Genomic DNA, 24,588 nt, shown 5'->3' on the forward strand with positions numbered 1-24,588 from the left:
CCCTCCAACCGAGTGCTGGAGTTTTCTGTGTCTTAATTACCTCACATTTGGCACAGTGAGCTGCAGCGCTACCGGGGGCCATGGGGAGTTAGGGACTCAGCCGAGACGCGCAGGCAGCGGTTGGTGACAGAAGCCAAGGGAGGACGCAGCAGAGAAAAGGCTCCCAGCTATCATGCCTGGGATGACAGAAGCTGCGGTGGAGGGGGCCCCGAGATCCCCAAGGAGAAGCGAGAAGAAAGAGGAAGAGCTCGCTTTAGGGAGAAATCCCCTCAGGCGCATATGGTGGGATTGAAACATCCATATGCCGTCTTGAAAGAGAAGATATTGAGTGTGTCAACACTCTCAGTCACTTGTTCTTTCCGCTTTGGAGATGCCATGTACTGTCTGGTTCCTTTCATTTTGCACACAAATCAAAACCCTTGAAGGAATGCTGATGGCGGTAAAAAGGAAGATAAGGGTGTTACAAGAAGAAAAACTAAGAGAAACACTCAAATTATACTGGAGCCACAGTGTCGTTTCATCAGACTCTGCTTGTTTAAGACAGACTAGCAGCGACACAGGAAAAGTTAAATGAGTTAGTGTTGTTACACGAGCAAATTGTACTCAAGTTTAAATTTGTGCTCACGCTTGAAGGTTCTCTCCTCAAACCTCGTCTCTAAGATCCATTTTTGTGCAAAAGCTTTCAAAAAAAGAACAAGGTAAGCTTCTGACAAAATGTTATGAAACATCAAAGGTTGCAATATTTTGTGGATCTCAACAGTGAATCGTGTAATGCTGCATCTTGTTGACCATCTTTTAATAATTGTGTTTAAAGGGAGGTGTAACAGTACATTCTGCTCACAAGATTAGAGGACACACAATATTGGAGAATGAGACGTTTTTAAGCAATATTCTTGGAAAAAATCCCTCTTCTGTTTTCATAAACAGAAACTTCATAAATCTAAATGAATCTTAATGAGTGTTAGAGTTAATATCAAAATAAAAGTTAAAATAAAATCAGTGTTAGTATATTTTACGAGTGACTGCTAGTCGTGGTCTTGCAGTTGGAAGGTCACTACTAAGAGATGCGCGATATTTCGACAATAACATCGGTATCGGCCGATGTTAGTCAGCCGATATAAGGTCGGTGTTTGGTCCTGCAGCACAGGGATTGTGGAGAGTTTGTCTGAAGCTGTGGCGAAGTCAGCTGGGTGGTCGTTTAATTCAAGGTGTCAAAAAAGTAGTGAAATATATAATATCGGTAAATATCAGTTGTCAGTCATAAATTTATATTAGATATCAGTATCGACCCAAGTTTTCATATTGGTACATCCCTAGTTTGATTCACAAATGTGTGTGTGCATTTGTGAGTTAAATTGGTGAATGTGGCTCGAGTGTGAAGCATAATTAGACTATCACTAGGTAAATTAAATCCCTACACAAACAAAAATAAGTTGAGTTAACATGAAGCTACATACAAACAAGGTAACAGAATTAGCGCAGTAGTTAGCAACTAAATTGACCAATTGCAGTATTCTCCTGGTACTAAAGATTGACATGTTTTATCTTTTTTATCACTTTTTTTTTTATTCCACAGGGTATTGTTGTTGCGCAACACCCCCCCCCCCTCCTTTCTGTCTCTCTTCTCTCACTCTCGTACTTCCTCTTCTGAGAGGGGAGATGTGCTACCAGCTCTCCTTCTAACGGGTTAATTGAGTTTCCTAAATCTGCTGGGATTTACCCTGTCCAGAACTGAAGTAAACTCTGTTTAAGCTGGTTTCGAGAAACGATTCGCCTGGTTATCTGACGGCCTACATCCAGGTGTCCCACCCTTCTTCCCCCTGTGAATTAGCCAGACTGAGCAGCCTACAGCCAACTAGTTTCACAGAGCACACCTGTTAACGGTCGCTCGTTCTCTATTTTGCAACTTGCATTTGTTATTGAACCAGGTAGGTTTTAGTGACTCGGGCGAGTCCCAAGGATGATGTTTTACATTTGGGCTACCAGCAACCTAAAAACATTTTCCACTTTTTCCTCTCCAGAATCAAACATCACAGCTATTTTACAACCATCAAAGAACTTTAAGGTGACTCATTAACTGAATGTCCACAACATCTTTTAGATTTTCTTTATGCTAAATATTTTATTAGTAAGGCATTTTTGCAAGGGTCAGTACAGCTTAATTCAGTAGCAGAAATAATCAAATAAGTAAAATCAATCATCTAGTCTATCTTTCCCTACTGCTGATACTGAGAACTAAAAAAGGGAACCTTTGAGAGAGACGGACGGAGTTTGGTGTTTCGAACCCCAGACCTGGCTTGATGATGAAGAAGGTGCTGCAGCAGGAGGAAGATGTTGATCGGCGAAGGCAGGGATCTCTGTAGGTCTGATGAACTTCTTCTCCGCATGGATGGTGAGGTCACACAGGACTTGGTGCTGGCAGGAAGGAAGGCACCAGTTCTTCTTCTTTGTCTTTGCCTTTGTCTTCATCTTTGTCTTTGGGGTCTGAACCCAGCCGATGAGAGAAGTGCGATTCGAAGCCACGGGTTGTGGGCCAGACGGGTTGGTCCCCATGAGCGGGACAGTCTTCGGCTCCGTGGCCCCGGCTCTTCTTCAGCTGCAGAGTTCTTTGTCCATCTCGATCTTGGCTCGAAGCTGCCCGGAGGATCCAACGAAAGGTTCCTCTTTTGCACCCACCTTTTATAGGGTTTATCTGTCTGCTTAGACAGATGATCTCATATCCGTCACTGTCTTACAGACATTTCCTGATGTCTGTGCTAATGTCTCAGGGTTGCTCAACCTCCTGTGTCCCTTGCCTGCACAACCTTTCACCTACTCTCTACCTCCAACATATCAGTGATGTTTAATTGCAGTTACACCTTTTTACACCATTTCAAGTTTAATGTCAAAATCACATTTATCTCACATTTATTTTCTTTAGCTTCTCTGATTTAGCATTCATTTATGATTTTATAACCATAACTTATTAATTATCCTTATTATAATCTTAATGTGAGTTATTACAGATGTTTTTCTGAAAAGAAACCAAGAATAATCCATGATTCTAATTATTTGATACCAAAGTTACAGTTACTTGTTTTTCTTGTAGGTGTTCTCACAAATATAAGTGTAAGTATTATTACAAGTAAACCAATATTAATATAAGTATTTTACTTTGAATCTTATCCAATTACTAATAATGTTTAGATTTCATTCTTTAAAACTTTCATGCTTTAAACTAAGGAATAGTCTCAGCTATTTTTATAGATCTGCAGGCTGGAAACTTCCTCTTTTTCCAGGAAACCTGCTTTTCTTGTTTAATGACTCTCTCTGACTGACTATGATTTCTTATGATTAGATAGAAAAAAGTAGAATTAAAGCAAAGTTTGCATGAGACAAAAACAACACACACAACTAGATTTATTTTATTGACACTTAAGTCTACTGTTGGGCCTTGATATCACTTGAGTGATTCATTTTAAAGATAACTTTATTTATTATTACTGTTAAACTTAAATCTCCAGCATGGGGAAGTGGGATGAGCTCGGATTTTCTTGACACCCCCTCCACGAGGTCAGACCTTTCACATGCTGGGAGTCCATCACCCTCCCCTAGAAAGAGAAGAAGTTCGTCTGGGATGTGAAGATGCAGATTCTTCATCCTCAGTTTTCACAGAGGGCTCAGTGTAGTCATCAAAACTCCACTTCTCTTGACAGTATCCAAAATGTTGCCGCATAAAACATTTAGAGTGACTGGATCTTCTTCGTAGCAACTGGTCAAGCCTGCGGCACACACCTTCGTAAAACACATCCATATTAATCCGCTTTGCTTGGACATTACTGCACTAGAGGGGACATCCTCACAGCAGCTGCATGGCATTCTGCGAGACAGAGTTTGACTGGAAATATTGTGGTATTTTTATATTGCCAGGTCTCGTCTCATGGGTTTAACAAGGAGTCAGTTTCCTAAAACTATCGTTAAAGTTTCGTCTCGTCTTGTCCTGGTGAGGTCGGTCTCAAGTACCGTTACGTTCCATGAGCCAGAGAACTTACTACGCAACAGCTCAAATTATTAATAATCATAATTAGACGGAGCTATTAGTGACTTTTAATTTTTCATTGAGTTAATTTCTCAATTTGATTACATCTAACTAAATTATATCTGGCTGCGATTTGGCCCTGCATAAATAATTGAGTTGAATTTACTACAGACAAAACGGAGACTCCCCTGTTGTTATGTTCTACGTAATGCTGTTTTTTTGTTTACCTGATTTTTAACGCCAGGCCATTTAGGTTGCCATTAACAACGGAGCCATCCAAACGGCTGAATTAAAGTTTTGCTAAAAGACGTCGAGGCACTCCGGGACGCGGAAATCTTTCACGGACACTTTAGTTTTGTTTCAATTTAATCATTATTTACAATCAAATCAGCTAGTGGAAATCTTCCATTAAACTCAAATCCATTTAGATAGCAAGACATAAAAGACTGCTGTGCGGGTTGTATACCCAAGCAATTTCCAGACAGTGTTTTTTTTTTTTTTTCCTCAGTTGGTTGATATTGGAAAAGCGCAAAAGGAGCCCACTGTGAAAATGGAAGCCTGCAGCTGTGGGCAATGAACTGCAAAGGCTGACAGCGAAGCACTGGCGGTGTTGATGTAAAATCTGTGCCTGTATCTGTGCTACGAAACACTCTGCCACCAGAACCAAGCTTGCTTGCTCAGTCCTTTTAGTCCTAATAGTCAGCTGATTGTGAGCAAAGCATGCATGTAAATGTGATGCAGATGTGAGGCATTATGAAACACATCTAAACTTGGACCTCTGGTGGATGTATCACCCCCATCACTAACCATTTGACAATATGGGAAACCAATATGTGCCTTCCAGTTAAGCCAGGAAGGCACATATTTTTTCGGAGATGTCAAAAAAAAAATGTTGTCACATGACTACCTCACAGGTTAGATGCACCACAGGTTTACAGAATTGTTACAAAATCTATGGAAGGTTGAGTTGAATGTTGCAACAATGACCTAATGATAGCATTACTTAAGCTCACACTTCGTAGTCCTGTCTGCATGAATGTTGATTCACTCCCCCCAGCATGCTGGATGGTTGACACTCAGTGACTCTGACAGTTCACCCTACTTCCTTTAATAATCTGTTTAATCGTGCGCATGCAGTTTCAATCCCAGACAGTCAGCTGATATAAACAAATTAATCAATAATATAAAGACGAAATAAAATGAGATACGTCACATCAATGTAAAAGTGACAAAACTTTTCTTGAATACTGAATTCCACATTCTTATTCCCAATGTACACGCACCATATAAAACAAGACCATAATCAAAAGCGAAAATTTGATTTGTTTCTTCACATGAGTTTTTTAATACCCCAGCACACATAGAAAGATAGGATATAGCGTGACAAAAGCTGCATTTCTATCACAAATAAGCACAAAACTTTGTCAGTATTGCGCTAACGTCGAAAAACCACAATTTCGGAATTACATTGCGAAATTGCAATGCAATCTTAGTCACTGTATGTGACTAAGATTGTTCATGTGATAAGTCATTAAAAAAAGTCATGTCACATCATCATCTTCCAACTACTTCCTGTCGTCTTCTTTTTCATCTCCACCAGTAGTAACGTCCGGTTGTTGATCATGTGACTCGTGCAATGCGAAAAAAAGTGTTTCCATTTATTTTCAAAATGCCAAATTTTGCGATTATATGGTCAATGGAAATGCAGCAAAGTAAGAAGTGCTTAGGATTTTCTGTGTCATTGTTCTTCAAGGCACAAAGCTCAATCCTTCCCCATTTTAAACCAAATGAGATACCTCCCCTCTTCTCTCCCCCGCTTCCTTCATCCCTCCTTGCTAAACTGCCTCGGCTCCCTTGATGTGGCATTGATCTGTCTTCTCAAAGCATTGTTAGAGCCAACCTGACCAAGCACCATCAATATTGCATCACATTCAGTGAAAACAGCCCAGAACTCCTTTGCAGGCCGTCCAGGGAAATGTAATAAAATTCCTGCCTGTCTTCATTCCCTGGGCGAGGAGAATCACATTTCACCAAAGCTCAACCCTTTGCTTTATTTTGTACAAGTGAGGGCAGAATAACTTACACCCCTCTTCCCTCCACACACACACACCAAGAGGTTAGGTTTGAATGTAACGGAGGAAAAAAAAAAAAGAGTTCCTGCATTATTAATGGGCTCAAATATTAATTAGCGCTCCCCTGTAATTAGCATTTGGTCCTTTCATCACCCTGAATCGCCTGCTCAGAGGAGATTAAATGTTTGCAAAAGAGCGAGTCAATATTTGCTCGCGACTAGTCGAAAGAACTGTCTAAAGAATTACCCCCGGAGCGCTCAAACTCACCTGGGTGACGCAGGGAAGTGACGCCGTCCAGCTCTGTCGGAGGAGATTCGCCCGCACAGCGCGCCTCTTTTCCGTTTCCGGCCACGGTGGGGTGCGTTTGGCAGACACGGCGAACCTGCAGAGGTGTGGAGATATTAAATAGAAGCCATGCAGCTGCCTCAAAGCTCCTTTGGGAAATATAGTGGAAAAATGAAAAATGTTTCCAGGAGGAGGACGTCTACTCTGTTGGTGGCTCATTGAGTTCAAGTCTTTAAGCTAGCTCATTAGCTATTTCAGTACCAACTCTGGTGGTGCTGGCTCACTTCTACCTTACCTTCAATTCATGGCATGGCTTCTAAATCAACAACTTGCCATGATTGGGAACCCTGTGGCGTCTAGTAATTGAACGACGATTATGAGAATAGTTGGCGTTTATGACGACACGGGCTACGACGTCAGAGCCAACTGAACGAAAACAAAGGAAATCAATGGCAGTCTCTTCATTCAAAGCTGGAGCAGCTAATCTTCTCTTCCAGTGCAGTGACCTCAGACTCTATTTTTAGGACTTTGTTTGAGTAGGGATCATTTTTCCAGCGGCTTGAAGAGAAGCTTTCACTAGTAGCACATTTGCTTGGTCTAAGCTAAGGCATGCGCCAGAGTGATATAAATGCAGATTGCAAAAACGGCTCTTTTGAATTAGTTCTGTGAGAAACTCCTGCATTACTAATCACTTAACAAAGCATGACTAATGCATCCTGATTTGTTTGGATTTCTTTGTGCTGTTTTAATGCAGCTATGGACATTAGACTGTATCGCCACACAAACATTTGATAAATGCACATAATTCTTCGGTATTAGAACTGATTAGTTTTTTTTTATAGTTTGTTTTTTAGTTTCATTAGGTGTAGTCATCTCACTGAAAATACAATTACGGAAGCAAATTAATTTCTTTTTTACTCATTATCATAAAATCTATGAGTTAAGATCAAGGAAGAAATTACTTAAAAAAAGAAACCCAGCATAAAAACCGAGCATTTCATGTGGTATATCAAACATAGCAAATGTAGGGTGTCTTTTTAAGGATGTTTGTGGTACAAACAAAATTTATTAAACTTTGAAAGAAAGGAGGGTGGAGACAGAGGAGGAAGACATGCAGCAAATAGACCAGAGCCGGGAATCGAACCAGGAGCAAATCTGTTCAGTGCTGTGGACTCTCTCTTTGGTGGGAAGGGCTTGATTGAATAATTGGCATGCTCTTCTTTTTCTTAGATGTGAATAGAAACTTTTTTCTTTTCAAAATTGACACTGCTTTTAGATTATTATCTTTTGAAAGATACATACCATGTTTTTCATCAGGAACCAAACTTCTGGATTGAATGACAATAATTTTATGTCTAAATCTGTCAGGGGTATGATTAGTTTACTGATGGGAGTTCAAAGTTGATCCCATATAATTCATTATTTGAAAACAAAAAAGCCTTTTATTGTTTTTCACTTTAATCATTTCTGGTATCCCTCAGTGGTTCTGACTCAAACACTCCAGCCCAACTGGATCTTGCTTTATGTGTTAATTGTTTTTCTTCCTCTGGAGAAGCCAGATTAAAAAATAGCCTTGGTTCACATTTGTTCTTTAAGTCTCTGTAGTGTAATTGTTTCTTGAATTTTTTTTTAATATTATATCTTTATGTTTTTGCAGTTATTTTTTCCTAAAGGAGTCAGTGGTTAGGTTTAGGCTTTTTATTTAGGTCAGAGAGATGTCAGCTTTGTTGGGTGCTGGGAATGGCACCACTTCATATCACTGCTAACTTTCCATTAGCTATTATTGATTAGTATTAATGTTACTTTATCAATATTTACTGTCAGTCATCTTTAGCAACATACTTTTTGATTTGTTTCTTTGGTTTTAAATTTTAACCAAAATTGGGGGCTCGTCCGGGGTAAACATACTCACAAATTGGGACTACTTGCCGTGTTTTAAATATTTAGCTGATTTTTGGAAGTGAAACATTGATCCTAATGCAGGCTTTAGTAGTGTTGATTTCTTGTTCTTTTATGTACATGCTATATTTTATTGAATTTTGATTGTCATCCCGGCTGATTTGAAATGCTCCCCGTCAGAACAGGGCAAATTTCCTCTCAGGATCTTTATAGACACGTTGCTCCCTAAACACCTGTAGCACAAAGACTTCTGGGAAAGAGACAGCAGCAGAGAGAGATTTCTATATTCTCCAACCTGTTCCAAGATGGCTGCTGTCTGTCCTTCAAGACGTCTTGCCCCTGACAGCTCAATTCATCGCCATGCACATAATCCATTATTTTAGCCCATTAATTGAGCCCCATAGTAAAAGATCAGGTTGGTGGTAGGGGGGACCCTCCTCGGAGAGGGTTTTGTCATACAGGAGCAAGCATGGGTGTCAGCCAGTGGCCCACTAATCACTCTATACTGTGAGTAATGGCTATGAAAGCAATCACAGTGGAAATGCATCATCTCTGCAGACCCCCGATCTATCAACCTGACTCGCCCTCATTTGACTGAAACGCGTGCCAACATGAAATATGATGCTTTGTCAAAGGCAAAGGGAGCACATTGGCTCCTGAGCTGCAGAATGTAATAATTAAACACACCCATAAAGACCCATTGTATTTCATCCAATGACATGTACGTGGTACGCATTTTCAAAGCGGGTCCCTGGGTAAACATTTCGTGCCCGGCTCCAGAGCTTAATTACAATCCGTCCTTAGTTTATGGACTTACAATACACTAACAGTCATTTTCCACTTCAGTCGTCTTTCAATTAATTTCTCCACATGATATCAGTGGAGCAGTGTCGAAAATGGGGAAGAAACCCCTCACTTGCAAGCTATCAAATAACCATTTGTCTGGAAATTTGATGTATTTTGAGCAAACAAATGCCACAAGCAGAAATCCTTGACTAACCAATCTTTTTAATGGTTTGCATTATGCAGAGACAAAAGAGCAGCTCTCTCTTTTTTTGTTTTCTTTCTTTTTTTTTTTTTTTTACAAATCTTGCATTTTCAGAGATGTTTGTCGGATTTTATTTTGCACTTTATACCACCTTGCAATCCGCTCTCTTCTCTCCTCTTGCATGCCTCCCCAAAGTGCCTCTGCATTATGCAGCATGTTTGTTTCAATAGGCACCTCAGGTTTTTGCACAAAACCTCGACTTGATAGCTCAGGAGGAAAACAGACACTTGGGCAAACTGGTCAGAGTTGACGTGAAGAGCAACTGGTTTGTAGCCAGTAAAAAATATGCAAATAAATGACTTCCGTTCAGAAAATAAGATGTCGGTCATCCAACACATGCAGTAGTATTCATTTGGAGAGAAATGATTGCTGCGTCTCTGGAAATGAGTTGTATAGATTTTCCTCTGAGCTCAGTGAGGGTTATTACTTAATTAGATCACAGAAAGTCGCAGTCAGACATCTCCCGTACCCCCAGCCGAGACTTCGCCTTACGTGCTGGTTGAATAGTGATCGCTCAGCAAACCCTTTGAATTAACAGCCAGATGTAAAATTTAAGCTAACAAAAATCATGCTTTTCTTCACTTTCTGCCTTTCTGCTCTTTTACAGTGGGGTGAGGGACCGTTTTCAGTAAATATTCCTCTTCACCTTCCACTTCTCATTAGAAACCATGAACGACAGAATTAAAAACACATTATGGTTCCATGACATTTAGAGTTTTTTCATTATGTGAGCTTATAAGTAATTTGTGGGCTCTATCGAAGTTTTTTTTTTTTCTTCAAATCTCACACTGTTGTCTTCAAAACATTACCTAATTCTTGTGATACAAATCAAATTATTTCCCAGGTAACAACTATGTCAGAACCAACTCAGAGCTTGGTGCTTGAAATTAAATTTAGATAATAACTGGAGCATATTTTCCTCAATTCGTCACTAATTTCTCTGGCTTAAAATTGGCAGCAATCATCCATAAAACTTTAATGATAGGTTCGACTCAAAGCTTATTAAGTGATGAAATAATTAGCAAAAAAAAAAAAAAAAAAGCCTGCCTTTAATTTAATATCATTCCAATCTGACCTGAGCAAATACAAAACCCTTTTCAAATATTTTTTTAGTAAAAGGAAAAAAAGTTAAATAAACCAACCTGGCACTTTGTAGTTAAAAGTAAATCCATGAAATGTGAATCAACTGTGACTAACGAGACTTTCTGGAAAGCTGACATCGGTTTCAACCCTGTAGACTCTACAACTCGCTGAAATACAACCTGTTTCGGAATATAAAGTAGTAATATGAAGAAAAAATAATAATATTGGGAGAGTTCAAAGGCTAGAAGCACTTCTGATCAAAACAGATCACGAAACGTCATCCAAAAACCATCTTGATCATCTGCGAGACTTTTAGGAAATTATTTCCTTAACAAATGAAATCAGTTAAGTACTAACTTTGTATTTACTCAGGTTGTCTTTGTTTGATGATCTGAAGCATTTTCAGTGTGACAAAAAAATAAAAGATCGAAGAAAAATCTGCAAAAGCAAAAACCTTTTCTCTGTCCACCACTGTGTCGTCAGGCAGTTTGAAGGAGCGTCCTTCAAACTGTGGAGATATTCGGATCCCATTACCTCCTCACTTCTGGCATATAGAACTTATTATGCATATGCTTCCACTTGCATATATTGTTACGAACACTGCCATAAAATGACTCATTGCTTCCTGTGGCTATTGGAAATACAAACATCCTCCGTATTGTCAGCATCAAAACCATAATAACTTACTCACTGCAGTTACTCTCTAAATAGGTTTTATAGTGTAATATATTGTAATGTGGATATAAATTGGGTGTGTGTGTGTCTTACAAAGTCCTTTGAGATGATTTCTGTTATGAATTGGTGCTTTATTAATGAGCTGAATTGAGTCTTTTACCCGCAAATGCAATAAGTAAAATAAGTATTGAACACATCAACATATGCACAGAAATGCATTAAAGGCCTTGTGGAAAGGCCTGTAATCCTAACTTTCAAATGTCCGCCTGGATATTTTTGCTTATTTTAATTGTACGCTGTTCTTTAAATGTCCTGTGAGTAAATATATTTGCCCATTTATCCATAACAACTGGAACTTTCAATATCAAGGAAGTTATTTTCGCAATTTACCGTCTATTAAAAGAGTCGCCCCTCAGATTAATTTTACTCCCTGCTCAGCGGGGGGTGAAATTACCGTCATAACCCGATTTTGGCTGAAAAGCGCAACGTCTCCCCTTTCAGAAACCGTTGGAATTTTTCAGACAGCGCAAAGTGTGGCGGGATTACGGTTCTGCAAATTTGACTGGATTGCTGGCGCTCCTTTCGGTCCGGAAAAGTTAAGACTTCTGTCTTGTTTGGAGTTTCATACTCATTTCGTCTTCAGATTCTTATCAGGAATATTCTGGTATAGCTCCCCATTCGTCCTTCCTTCAATAACATGGATTCTGCCAGTAGCATATGTTGTAAGAAAGCTCTCACCATGATGTTTCTACCTGCAATCTTCACTTTTAGCGGTGTGGTGTTTTTGGGGAGGCAGTATTCCTCCAAACATGTATTTTTTTTCTTTTTCTTTTTGCAGTGACTAGAGTTGAGCCAGCTTTTGCCTCATCTGAGCAGACTGTACTCTACCAGTGTTTCACTTGCTGCATCAAATGTTCTGCAGCAAACTTTGATCCAGCTGCATTAATCATTTTCTTTGAACAAGAGGAGTCTTGTAAAGTGAATAGGCATTCAGGTTGCTGAAGTTTCATGGGGAAGGCCGTACCTGCTACTTCCAGTTCTTTCTGAAGCTCCCTGTCAGTGCTCTGCAGCTCTTCCACGATTCTTTGGATTATTATTTTGACTCTTAAGTCAGAAATCTTATGACTCTCGTTCGGCTGGTTTGTGATAAAATTATGTTCTTTCCAATTCAGGATTGCAGCTCCAACAGTCTTCACTGGAACTGAAATGTTCCAAATGTTCGAAAGTATGTTTTGCAGCTTGGAGACTTTCTTTTACCAATAGTGCAATACTATGGACTATTGCATTATGAATGTTCAATGATTCATCCTTGAGTCACTATTTTTTTCAAACATAACATCTTTGTGGACTAAAGGCGTGAATTACTTGGTTTGTTGCCAGGCACCTTGAATTGCTTGTCAAAAGGAAGTAAAAATGAATTTAGTGTGAAAGATGTTGACATTTTACACTTATTTTACCTGCATGCCTGCTGATAATACAGCAAGATGCAGCCTGAATGTCTGATGCTAAAAATACATGCTACCAAATGTTGCACCTATTTTGAGTTTTTTGTGGTCACAATGTTGCACACTCTGAAACTGTGATGATGATTGTGATTATATATGTTGTTCAGCTCTAGCTCTTATCTAAGCTTTTGAATATTTCCCCTCCTTTCTACGGCTAGTTTAAAAGTTAATCAGCTTGCTATGTCTCTTAGCCACCAGAAGGGGGTGCTGTACCTGCCCTCTCTGCTATCTGTTCCAGAATATCTGCTTTACCCAAACAGTACAATTATACCAGTTAATGTAGTCTGAAACGTAATAATCTGGCCCACTACAGGTGTTGATTCAACTTGATGAAAACTTTAAGCTTTAATCTGCTCCAGTTGCCATGGCAGTCAGAACTCTGATCGTGCCATGTCCATCAAACTTGATAGCAAGTCAGAAAACCAGTTGGATTTTCTAATTAATCTAATAAATTAATTCTTAATATGAAAGCTGGTTGCCTTTAAAGTGCTTATGCCAAAAATAAAATCCACCTTGTTTGGAATTTGGCACAATTCATGTTAGATCTGACAATCAACCTCCGTTAATAAGCATGTTACTAACCGGTTTCAATGTATGTATTGAGAATTGCAGTGTTATTAGGTTAAGGTTATTTCTTTCAGCTAATAGGACAATAGTTTAACTTGCTACTGAATCTGGCAAACATTCTCTGTCATTCAAAGTAAATAAAGTGTATTACAATACCAAGGTTTATTAAGGTAAATTAATACTAGAGCTGATCAATTTATATTTAAAAACTGCAGAAATGTTTTGCATTATTGGCCTAGATGGTCTGTTCACTGAGCACAACATTTAGTCCACGGGTTTTCTAAAGCCCTCAGCACAAATACTGATGGTAAGAGCTTTTAAAAACTTCTCCTGTCTCTGCGGTATGATTCATTAAACTGTTGGTAGCTAAAACGCTTAGACCTTTTATAGTTGTTGACCTGGAATAAAGAGGATGTGTCCTGTCGAAACGTAGGGGTAGAAGAATAACTACATCTGCTTTTACGCTGGCTCATCGATGCCAAACAACAATGACCCTGTGTTTGCACAGAAGCAGCGGCGTACACTGGAGATTTAGCTGAGCACGAACGCTCTGCCACACAAGTACAGTTACATTTTTATCTCAGAGTTTTCAGTTTCCCCAAAAACAGGTAGAAGCTAGCAGCAAGTGGAAAAGAAATCCCTGTGGGTGAAGGTGTGTTTCTTCCACATCATTCTGGTGGTTATTCTGGGATTTGTCCTGCTATGCTAACAGACATCTTCAACCTGGAATGAAACATTGTCTCTTTGTAAGTCTGAGGTTAAATCATTCTGCGTGGCTCTCAAGGTGCTTTATTTTGAAGGGACCTATGAGAACCGACAGGTTTAAATCTTGAATGTTGCTATGCTATCCAAACTGGCAAAGATTCACATTATTAAAACTTAAAGACTTGCTCAATTTCTTTCATAAATTTGCTAATAAACAACATAAACATCTTTGTTCTAACATTTGTTATCATTTGTAACTTTTTAAATTAAAGAGTATCCTTGAATTCCTTGGAGATACGCTTAAGGCTGCGTTCACACTGCAGGCTGAAGTGACCCAATTCCAATTTTTTTGATGTAATGCAATCTATATCTAATCTTTTCATGATTAGATATAGATCAGGTCGGATTCTTTTACAATGCGACCCATATCTGATACGTATCCGATTCAAATGCGACCTAACGTCCAGGTCGTATTCATCCGAACTGAACGTCACCGATATTCGACCAATGTCACTGTTCTGCTCCCTGATACACGCAAGCAGGGAGAGAAACAACAACTATGACGGACTATATGAAGAGTAAGTTGTTAATATTCTGGCTCCGGTCAGACAACAACTTCAAATATGTAAGCTATGCTCCACCGTTAGCCTCCATGTTTACTTCCGCAAACACTGAGCACTTCTTCTTTTTATGACGGTTGGCAAAACACTGAGATGGCTGACACTATTGCGCCCTCTACTGTGCATGCGGGACACTTTCAGGTCATTTGCCCATACAGACTGCATGAATACATACAGGTGACATACTGTATGTTTGGCAGTGTGAACGGCCCCAGCAAAAAAAATCCGATTTAACAAAAAATCGGAATTGGGTCACTTCAGTCTGCAGTGTGAACGCAATCTAAGAATCTTGGTGACATAAAAAAATTAAACCATGATATCATTCATCAGTACTGAAGCTGAAGTACATCAACTTGTCGCTGAACTCTGCTGCAACAGAAAAGCTTGCTGGACTTTACCCAGGGGTAGTTTTATCAGAAACACCAATGATCCTAAAGAGAAGAGTTCAGAAAAGTATTGCTTTAGCTAATGTTGTCAGTTGTTGACTGTTGTCACACAGTTTCCCCAATTGCATCTGGTCTTAATTTAGTCCATCCGTCCATTTTCTAACACCCTTGTCCCCAGTGGGGTCGGGAGGTGCTGGTGCCTATCTCCAGCTAACGATCCGGGCGAGAGGCGGGGTCACCTGGACAGGTCGCCAGTCTGTCACAGTCTTAATGTAGTCAAGGCTCCTATTAATACAGATTATATCACTTTACTAAAATAGTGGCCTGTCATTTTTTGCACAAGTGATTTTCTTTTTTTGTGTGTGTTGCCTAAAATATCTTTTGGAAAGAAAGAGATCGTGATGTTTTTTTTCAATCACTTTTTACCAAAAATGTGAATTTTTTAACTTTTATTCATTTTTTTGCTAAAAAAACCCACCTTTTTGATAAAAACCCTCCAAAACAGCCCCCCCCCAAAATATAAGGGTCAAAGTTTTGGCAATATCAAATTGTAATTCGCTGCATTAAAAATACTGTCACGGCGGATCAGAATGGATTGTATAGAAATCTGTGTTGCAATTTCAACCCCCTTGTTTAACAATAGTAAAAGATTACGCACACCTGAGACTACAAAAAATGAGTATTGTACTGAGTCATGTGGAAGGTGATTTAATTTGCATGATACCCATCAGTTTTTGTGATCATATATTCAAATTAGCAATCTCTGCTTAATTTACCACAACAAAAACACAATATATTTTTATATAAAAGTTTAAGCAGTAGAGGGTTAATAAAAAATAATAGAAATGATTCTATCACATCCTGTCACCTATTCAAGCAATATGAATATTGTTGGCGCTGCATTAACGTCAGGCTTGTTAATGCACATTTGGCAGTAGAAACCCCCTTCCTTTTGGAGCAAACAGGAGGATTAAGTGTGTGACTGACAGACTCCCTGTGTAATAACTACAGCTTTCTGGTAGCATGGCTGAAAAGCGGCATTAGTTCGGCGTTATTAGCACTCGGCAGTGCGGGTTGGTTTCTCACGTCCTTGGATATCATTATTGCGTGTCGCCAAAGAAAAGTCGTCGCGACGAGAAAACAATTTACTCTCCTTCCAATCGCGATCAAATATTAAAATGCCAACGTATGGCGCCATAAAACGTCCCCAACAAAGTCCACCTCACGATGCCCTCTCTATTGAACACGCAGGAAATTAATCACAATAGCTGTGATTGTTCGGCTGATGTGACCACTGGCACTTTTTTTTTTTTTCTGGAAATGTTAATAAAGCCACGTTGAACGGTGCATTATTCTCGGCTGGAAGTCCTTCGCCCGTGGCTGCTCACTAAATCTTGACGACTTCATTAACTCATTACCATGATTCATGGCGTGCCATGCCAGCGGCAATTAAAACACGACAGAGAAGAGCGGCGTCCTTGGGCCCACGGTTCCGCTCTCGAGACTCTCACTGGATTTTAGCGGGATGATTGACGCATCAATAGGGACCCGGGTGGACGAAGCGGCTTCAGTCAATACTCAGATGCGTCTCACTCACGCCCCGCGTCAGGAACAAATTGAGCACACCTCGTCAAGTGCTATCAGCTTTTGTGCTTTTTGGCAGCTGTTCAAGCAGCATACACGTGTTCCGCTGTATCTGGGGAGACTTGCACGCCTTTTGAAGGTTTTGGTTAAACTCCAAAAAAAAAAAAAAGAGAAAGAGAGAGAAGGAATTACGCTTTTGACGTACGGAGGCAGGGAAGAAAAAAGGATCCAAAGTGAAAGTGAAATCACAGATGGTCGGAAAGGTGACCAATATTCCCTCTAGTGCAGAGAGGAATTGTTAATATTCAGCCAAAACCTTTTTGTCATTTTAGTCCCAATTCAAGCAGGAGGCCAGAGGAGATGAAGGGGGGGGGGGGGGGGGGGGGGGGATGGGCAATTTCAATGAGTATGTCGAGGCTTTAATTCTGCTCTCTCTGGTGTCTTTTGTGGAACACATTTCTATTCATAAGGCCAAGCCGTTACAGTCATGGCAACGCATACTTATGTTCACTTTGTAAAAATCCGAGCAATATGGTAATTAAAATGCAACACTGAGCTCCTGCCCCCCAATGCAGTAATAAAGAAGCCTTTATCTTAGTAAATGACTGACAGTTGGTTATAAAACATAAAAAAAAAAAAACCCTTACATTTCTATCTTTTATTTCCTCCCCCCCATGTGAAGGCAGTCCTCCCACACCTTCTGCCTTTGTGCTCACTATTGTTATGGCTTCATTGTTAATGAGTTTAGGTTTAACTGGCTGTAATGAGTGAAGACTGGAGCCCGTCGAACCTGATTGTGCTGTTGAATTGGGAGCTGGAAGCTGCACGTCGTCATGCGCTGGTCTGCATCAGCAGAGCCAAGGAGGATCCCGTTTAGGGGGGTCACGGTTCGCCGCGCGTCTCCGCTGCAGCGGCATCAGGTTTCATCTACTTTGGCTGATTGGTTTTTAATGTGAAAATTACTGTTAAGCAGGCGTTGACTGCTAAAGCTGTGGCCTCGTTCAATTCTCAAACTCATCCAGTTGGCCATCTCTTGAGCTAATTCATATTCAGCTCTGGAAAAAGTTAAGAGCCCACTGCACTGGACCCCATTGAAAACCTCATGGTTATTCCACCAAATATTGATTTCTGATTAAACATTAGTATTGTTGTTCCTAAATGAACATTAACTTGTTTTCTCTGCATTATTTGAGATCTGAAAGCATTGCATTTTTATTGTTAATTTCACTATTTCTCATTTTCTGCAAATAAATACAAAATTTTTGCTGGGAATTTCAGAGGCATCTTGTCAGTAGTTCATAGAATAAACGAATAATGTTCATTTTACTCAAACATAAACCTATAAAGAGTGAAATCAGATAAACTGATCATTTTAAGTGGTCTCTTAATTTTTTCCAAAGCTGTATATGTGTATATATACAGAATGAATTTCCACTTTCACAGTAATTGCATTGATTGAAGACAAAACTAAGATTCTATTGTGATAACTTAAGTGAAAATGTGGCATGCTTTTTTGAGCACAGTAAACCTGTATAGTGAGGTTCTGCGGGTGCTGAACCAGAGTTTGTGCTTGCTTCTAGGTTAGAAACTAGAAGCAGTAGATCTGCTCGTAAATTAGCAAGCGGCATATCAGCACTCGTGGATTTTGTCCCCACGTTTAAATAAGTAATTATGAACGCATTTGGGGTAGGGCATTTAGGGGGCGCGCAGTTCACCACCACATCCAGGAGGAGGTGAACTGAAAGGTTTGAGGAATGCTGTATTACCTGGTAGCATGGGAAAGTAAAACACTTTGCTCTATTTATCTGATAACTTCTGCATCCACTGGTTCTGCAGCTGAAGAAAGAACTGGTTTGAAACCATCATGGGTGGGGCTGCTCCCGCAAAACACCAAATAGAAGTAAAAGATTTGCAAAACATTGAAGAGTGCTGACTGAGGCATTAATGGTGAACACAAGGACATAATTACATATTTGTACAGTGGACTTCCAGCTTAGGGACCACATTAACTAACTATCCATTAGTTTAAACACCAAATATACCATATTGTGCAATAATACACACAGTGGAAACTGTCTTGGTAATACCAAGGAAGCTAAAACTCACGGTCTTCCTTAACTGTGCTGAAAGAGAAACAACCAATCAGCACTAAGGAAATGAATTCTGCTCTTAGATTGGCTGGTTTGCAAATGTCAGCCAATTGCAAGTAAAATATTGCGGCCGGCTTATTTCAGCTACACCAGTTGAATTTTCTTTAGAATATTTTAGATCAATTTTTTCAAAATCGCCAAGAAAAATCCATAAATGGAAAGATTTCCGCAAATGATCTGAAGTCAAGTTCCACAGATAAATCTGCGAATAGTTGAATCTGTGAATACTAAACCACAAATAGGCGAGGAATGAACCGTTGAGCTGCAATCTGATGAACACAGGTCCTTTCTGGAGATCTTTAGAGACAAAGTTTAGTTTGATTTAAAAAAAAAAAACAACCCAACAACATAAATAAAAAAAGCATGAATTGTAATTTCCTACCTCAACTGAGTTCTCATAGTGGCGCTGTCAAAGAGTTGATGACGTAACGCTGACCAGACCTTCGCAAGGGAGACGAACGATGGAGTCACATTTCGTCAACAAGAATCTGAAATCCTGATTTTAGACAACTAGAAACGTTTAAACCAAACATTTCAAGATTTTACCAAAAGTATAAAAGACATTGTTTAGACGTATTTACAACGCTGCAGCAGAACCGTCTAGCTCGACTAAGTGAATAGATTTAGCCAAATTAACCAAGTCAATAGTTTGTTCCAGGGCTTCACTAACTTGTGTAGTTTGCAGCAGTTTGCAGGAATATTCATATGATCAGAGTTAATGAAGATCTCAAGCTATTTAAAGACTCAAATCTTTAACCCTGGTGGTTCAGGAACCGACCAGTTTGAGTCGGCATGTCTCAGTTACCTTTTGATAGTAGTCATGTCTTAATAAAGTTCTTCTTAAGAATCATTTTTGTTTAGCTTCTTTGGAAACTTGACTATTGGAAGGTATGTAATGTGGAAACCTCTCGGGGCAGACGCTGAAGTCTCCTGACCTGCTTACAGATTCCATCGTGGGTCAAAAATCATTTGCGTGAAATATTTTGCAGCAGTCGAGCTGAAGTTTGGAAGCTTAATTTGTGTGCCGTGTCTTCTCTCCCCTGCCGTCCTGCAGCATAATTCTCTAAAATGAGTATGTGGACAGAAGATGAGATATGATTCTTGGAATTAAAACAGCATTTTGTACTTTGATCATCCAGCAGTGTGTGAAGCGATGAAATAAGAGGCTCCTCTTTATCGAATCCTTGCTCTCTCTCTCTCTCTCTCTCTTAATCTTCCCCTTGCTCACTCGCCCTGCTCTATCTGAGCTTAGGGGATTGCTGGATGAGATGGAGAGTTAATGAAGAAAGCCTTTTTCTCTCCCCTGCTAAAAGACTGGTAAACTGCAGCAACTTTGTACTCTTCTTTTGTTAATCACGTCACGATCAGCTTTCTTGCTTTATGGTCTCAACCCCTGAACCAGTTGAGTATGAAAAATTTCACGTCGTTACTTTTAAATGTAGAGGGAGCAAACCCCAAACAGCCGCACAAGCCGCTCTAAGCGGGTCTTCTAAAGCAGGCTGAGACGCTTCATTCCTCTTCCGACAAACAACAAATGTAATCTTTCCCTACGCACCTTTGTGCTTTATATCGTGCTTCACATCATTCTTATGTTTATTCGCACGTGGCCTCGTCTCCACGAAGAGAAGCGAGGTACGACGCTGTCAAACAAAAAGCTGTTTCAGATGCTACCGCCTAATGCGGAGGTCGACGTGGGCTGGAGCTGGCAGTGTGGGTTATGCAAGCAGGGTTCTGAGGGACTGACAGCAATTCCAACACGCCCAGCAGGGGAGCAGCTGTGAGTTTGTCAGTGTGTGTCCCCCGTGTTAAGTGTGTTCGTGTGCGTGTGTGGTGCAACATAAATTACACCTTTAGTCTATTGCACAATAACGGTGCTTGACGTTTTGTCACAATTACAGAGCAGTTTGGGTCTCGGACGTGTTAATTTGTTAATATGCTAATGCTAAGCAGTTAGCAGTGCCTGAAAAAACCCTGTCCGTACTGGTAGCTATCTAGATTGTTTATGCTGACTTTATGACCAATTGTTTGGTCAAAGTGAAAATCTATTAAAAGTCAAAAGTCATCCTAAGTGAACAAACTGGTTCTCCAGCGTCAAACTCATTAACACAACATTCTGACAGCAACATTATTACGCCTGCCTCACACGGCAAGATTTTAAAATTGTGCACCGATTCTCAAAACCTGAGACCACAAAAAAAAAGACTTAAAGTTTGGTTTTAAAGTGTGTGGCGTCGAGCAACACAACATTCCCTGATACGCGCAAGCAGGGAGAAACATTCAGGGAAATCTCACAAAACCTCTCAAGACCAAACGTGAGTTCAACGTAAACAAACATGGCCGACCAGGAAGAAGCAATAGCTATATTTAACAGAGAGAAAGAAATAAAAAAACAAAGACCTCTCTGACGTCCGCCGGACTTTCTGCGTATTGTGCATACAGGAAATGCAAAGCCAACTTAGACGAGTCTCCAAGTGAGAGTTGTAATGCAGCAGCAGCTGCTTGAAAGTGAAATTAGAAAGCTGTTTACGAAAAAACTAAAAGTTCGCCTTCATTTACTGTCACAACAGATGCTTCTTTCTTAAAACACCTTAGTGTTGTTTCTGTAAGTCTGTGGCACGTGGTCACACATTTTGTTTTTTACAACTTGGTTAAAAGCCGAGCCACTATTTTCCGTCAGTGCACTCTAACATGCTACACATCAGTGGCATGAGGTTGTAAACCAATGGAAAAAAAAATTGAAATGACTAAACCAGACATTAAGAGCCTGACAACAATACACCACTGGGTTCCTTCATCTCTTTCTGCTGAGGAACAAAGCTGTAAAACAGTGAACCCAGAATCCTAACAGCTCTTTTCCATGCTACGCTGAAAGCTCGGAGTTATCACATTACGATGATCCATTTGCAGCGATGAATTAATGAACATTTGGTTTGAATGTGGTTTCGGCTCCCAGGCTGCACCCGCATCGTTAGCAAGTGAGAGGTTTTTTTTAAATTTTTTTTTATGAGATTTATGAGAGCTACATGCGCTACATTGTGTGTTAATATGAAACGCAAGACTATGTGAAGTCTCGCAGTCATAAAAAAACATTTAGCTTTATTGCAACATACATCACAGTCTGGCAGCAGCCCCTGGAGTCAGTATTACCATCATGTAAGCCGTTATGTCACTGAAATACTCATTATTATCAATGAAACTCAAATATTGACACTAGATCAAGAGATTTAGCAAAAGGCGCTCACTTTTATGTGTGTAATTTCTGATTTCTGTACTTATTTGCTAAGATTATCAGTGGAAGCAAAACGTGAAGTTGTGAAACAGTTGGTAGTTCTGAACTCGGCTCTTAAAGACTCACCATTGATTTATCGATTTTTGTCACGATAAATCTTGCTGGACGATAAATTGTCCCAGAAGTTATCGCAATGAACGATAATATTGTTTTGAGATTATTTTCAAGAAATATATTGGTAATGGCGTAACAATGCAAGTGCACCCTCTCAAATATCCATACACCTTAAATTCTAATGAACAACATTATCAACATTGGAACTGGAAGACGCTTTAAATATCCAAAAGAAATAAACAAAACAACAAATCAAATGAATTATGAAGTCTCTGTAAACAAAATTGTCCTTCACAAAGCGGGCTGGTTGAGACCAAAGCACCAGACTGAAGGCTTTTGTCGTCTAGTTTTCGGTAGGAAGAGAGATGGAATAAAAAGAGGAAGATGATAAATCATGCTAATTGATTGACTTATTGTTTATTGCATCAGTCCTAGCCTCTTATATAAGCAAGCAAGCGCCACATCATGTTTCCAGTGAAATAATTTTGCTGATATGCCAAGGTCTGCCGCGGAAAAATCCAAGTAGAGGAAATCTTGAAAAGCTGAGCAAATACTGGAAAAAGCTGCGGGTGGGAACGCTGGCAGGTTGATTGGCACTCGGAAGGGATTCTCTTCTTCTCATCTCAGCTTATTATTTTTTTATGCTTGGCGTTGTGTTATTTAAAATGGTGCATTATCTGAAATTCTGAAATTTCCTCCCTCCTTTTATCGTCAGAACTGCTCTCGCTGAATAAGTGGAGGTGTGAGAATGGCACTTGAAAACGCGGTGCCAATCCAGTGAGGCAGCACGAGCGCGCCCCGCTGAGCTGCCAGGTGCTCTTTTATTTGTAACCGCCGTTAAGGTTTCGTCTTTTATGAAAAGTGTTGTACCCTCGGCTGACAGTTGTTTTTGAAGCCTCCGACTTGCGCTTCTCCCCGGGCAAAATAAAAAAACACACTAAACATCGAGAAGGCTGCCTAACATTAGATGGCAACACCGTGAATCGAAACCATCGTTTGCTTATTTGCTGAGGGGAAGTTTTGAATCTTTTGCACTTGTCAACCTTACGTGTTTCTGGCTAAAAAAAAAACTAGGTACTGCCCTTCACAAAACAAAAACTAAGAAGCGTAAGTCAGCAAAGCTTGAGCTTGAGAATTTATCAGATTTTTCTTCCTAAAAAAACAAAACAATAAGACTGGGAGATTGCTGTTTGATGGATCACAAAAGTTTGAAGGGGTTTTTTTGCTTTTGCTTCTCCTGTTGGTTCAGAGAGAATCCGCTGAAATACCACAAATAAATTTCAAGGGATGCATTCTGCGTCTGTTAAAGTTGATGATTTACAGCGGCCTCGTTTCTCACTTTAACAAATGTTGGGAGTTCGCCGGGTTCACCGGGTTCCTTCACTGTAGTATTACATCACAAGGCTTAAGCTGCGCACCGAGCCAAGGACAGGAGAGTCTCTTCTCTGCGGAAAACACTCCCAGAGATAAAACACTCTCCTCTGAATATGTCAGCTATTTATATCTTCACTACTTTTATAGTTTTTCTAATTGACTAGAAATAAGAATGTCTCTGCTACAGACTGGAATTTACTGGCCGATACCAAGTTGCGGTTTTCCCTGAAGTCTTAACCTCTGTGTGTGTAAAATGCCTTAAAATTTCATAATTAAAAAGAAAAAGAAGTGTTCTGCAGGTCCCTGGTTTGCTGTAAGACTTTAGAATCCAACAAAGGATAAAATCCAGGGTATCCCCCCTTAGACTTCAAGACAAGTATTCTTAATAAACTTATTAAACTCAAATAAAAATCTTTTCTAAGAGCTGGATGTATTTGATGCATATTTAAACCATAAAAGGAGTAAATTTTCGCTTTTAATGTATATATTCAAGAGAAACAGGGGTAAAAATGTTTGCTTAAAACAATATGTGTGACTCTTGTTAAGTACCAATTAGAGATTAGAAGAGCATGAAGGTTGAGAGTGTTCATGCACAAAGACGGTTCTTAAAACAATGTTTAGGAACTAGAGTGGGCTTAGATGTGTTTGCATGGATATCTGGACTAATACAGTGATTTCTGTTGTTGACTTGTGCAAACATTTATAGCAACAGTCATGCGGTGTTCTTGCACCGTCCAGGTTATTTCTGTTCTCTAAATATGTCTACATGTCAAAGAGACTTTTATTAAAGGGGCAGCGTTATGCCAAATCAACTTTTTGGAGCTTTACATCATGTTATAATGTTATTCACTCATCAAAAACATACAAGGAGTGTTGCCGTGATTCTTTCATGCATGTTTGAGAAATCCTTTCATCTCCATGGCAACCTTTGAGCTGTCCAAAACGCCTGGTTGGGCTTAAGCCCCACCTTTAAGGTGTAGCTCGTCCTCACAGAGCAGTCCCCCCCCCCCATGATTCTCCTACTCTACTCCTTCAGACTAGTCATCAGCAATTAGCAAACCACCTGGTGGAACTGTGGTTCAGCTAAGCTCATTATAGGAGCTACTTCTCAGAGCAGCGCTGGTAAAGACGCTAAACGGTTAATTATGGAGGATTGATATTGTGATGACTTCCTGAAGGTGGAGTTTCAGAAAGAGCAGGTGTTTTTAAAGAGACAGAGGCCCATTTTCAAAGTGTTAAATCAGGAACTAAAGTTTCTTTTAAGTCATATTAAG

General features: G+C 39.8%; 1 protein-coding gene across 12 annotated transcripts in view; it reads left to right on the top strand.

Moving 5' to 3' along the window:
• The window catches only part of LOC114152074 (shisa family member 6), a 97,195-nt gene that overhangs the window by 41,298 nt on the left and 31,309 nt on the right, over positions 1 to 24,588 (top strand). The window lies entirely within an intron of this gene.

Source organism: Xiphophorus couchianus, chromosome 10 (assembly GCF_001444195.1).
Source record: "Xiphophorus couchianus chromosome 10, X_couchianus-1.0, whole genome shotgun sequence".
NCBI lineage: Eukaryota > Metazoa > Chordata > Actinopteri > Cyprinodontiformes > Poeciliidae > Xiphophorus > Xiphophorus couchianus.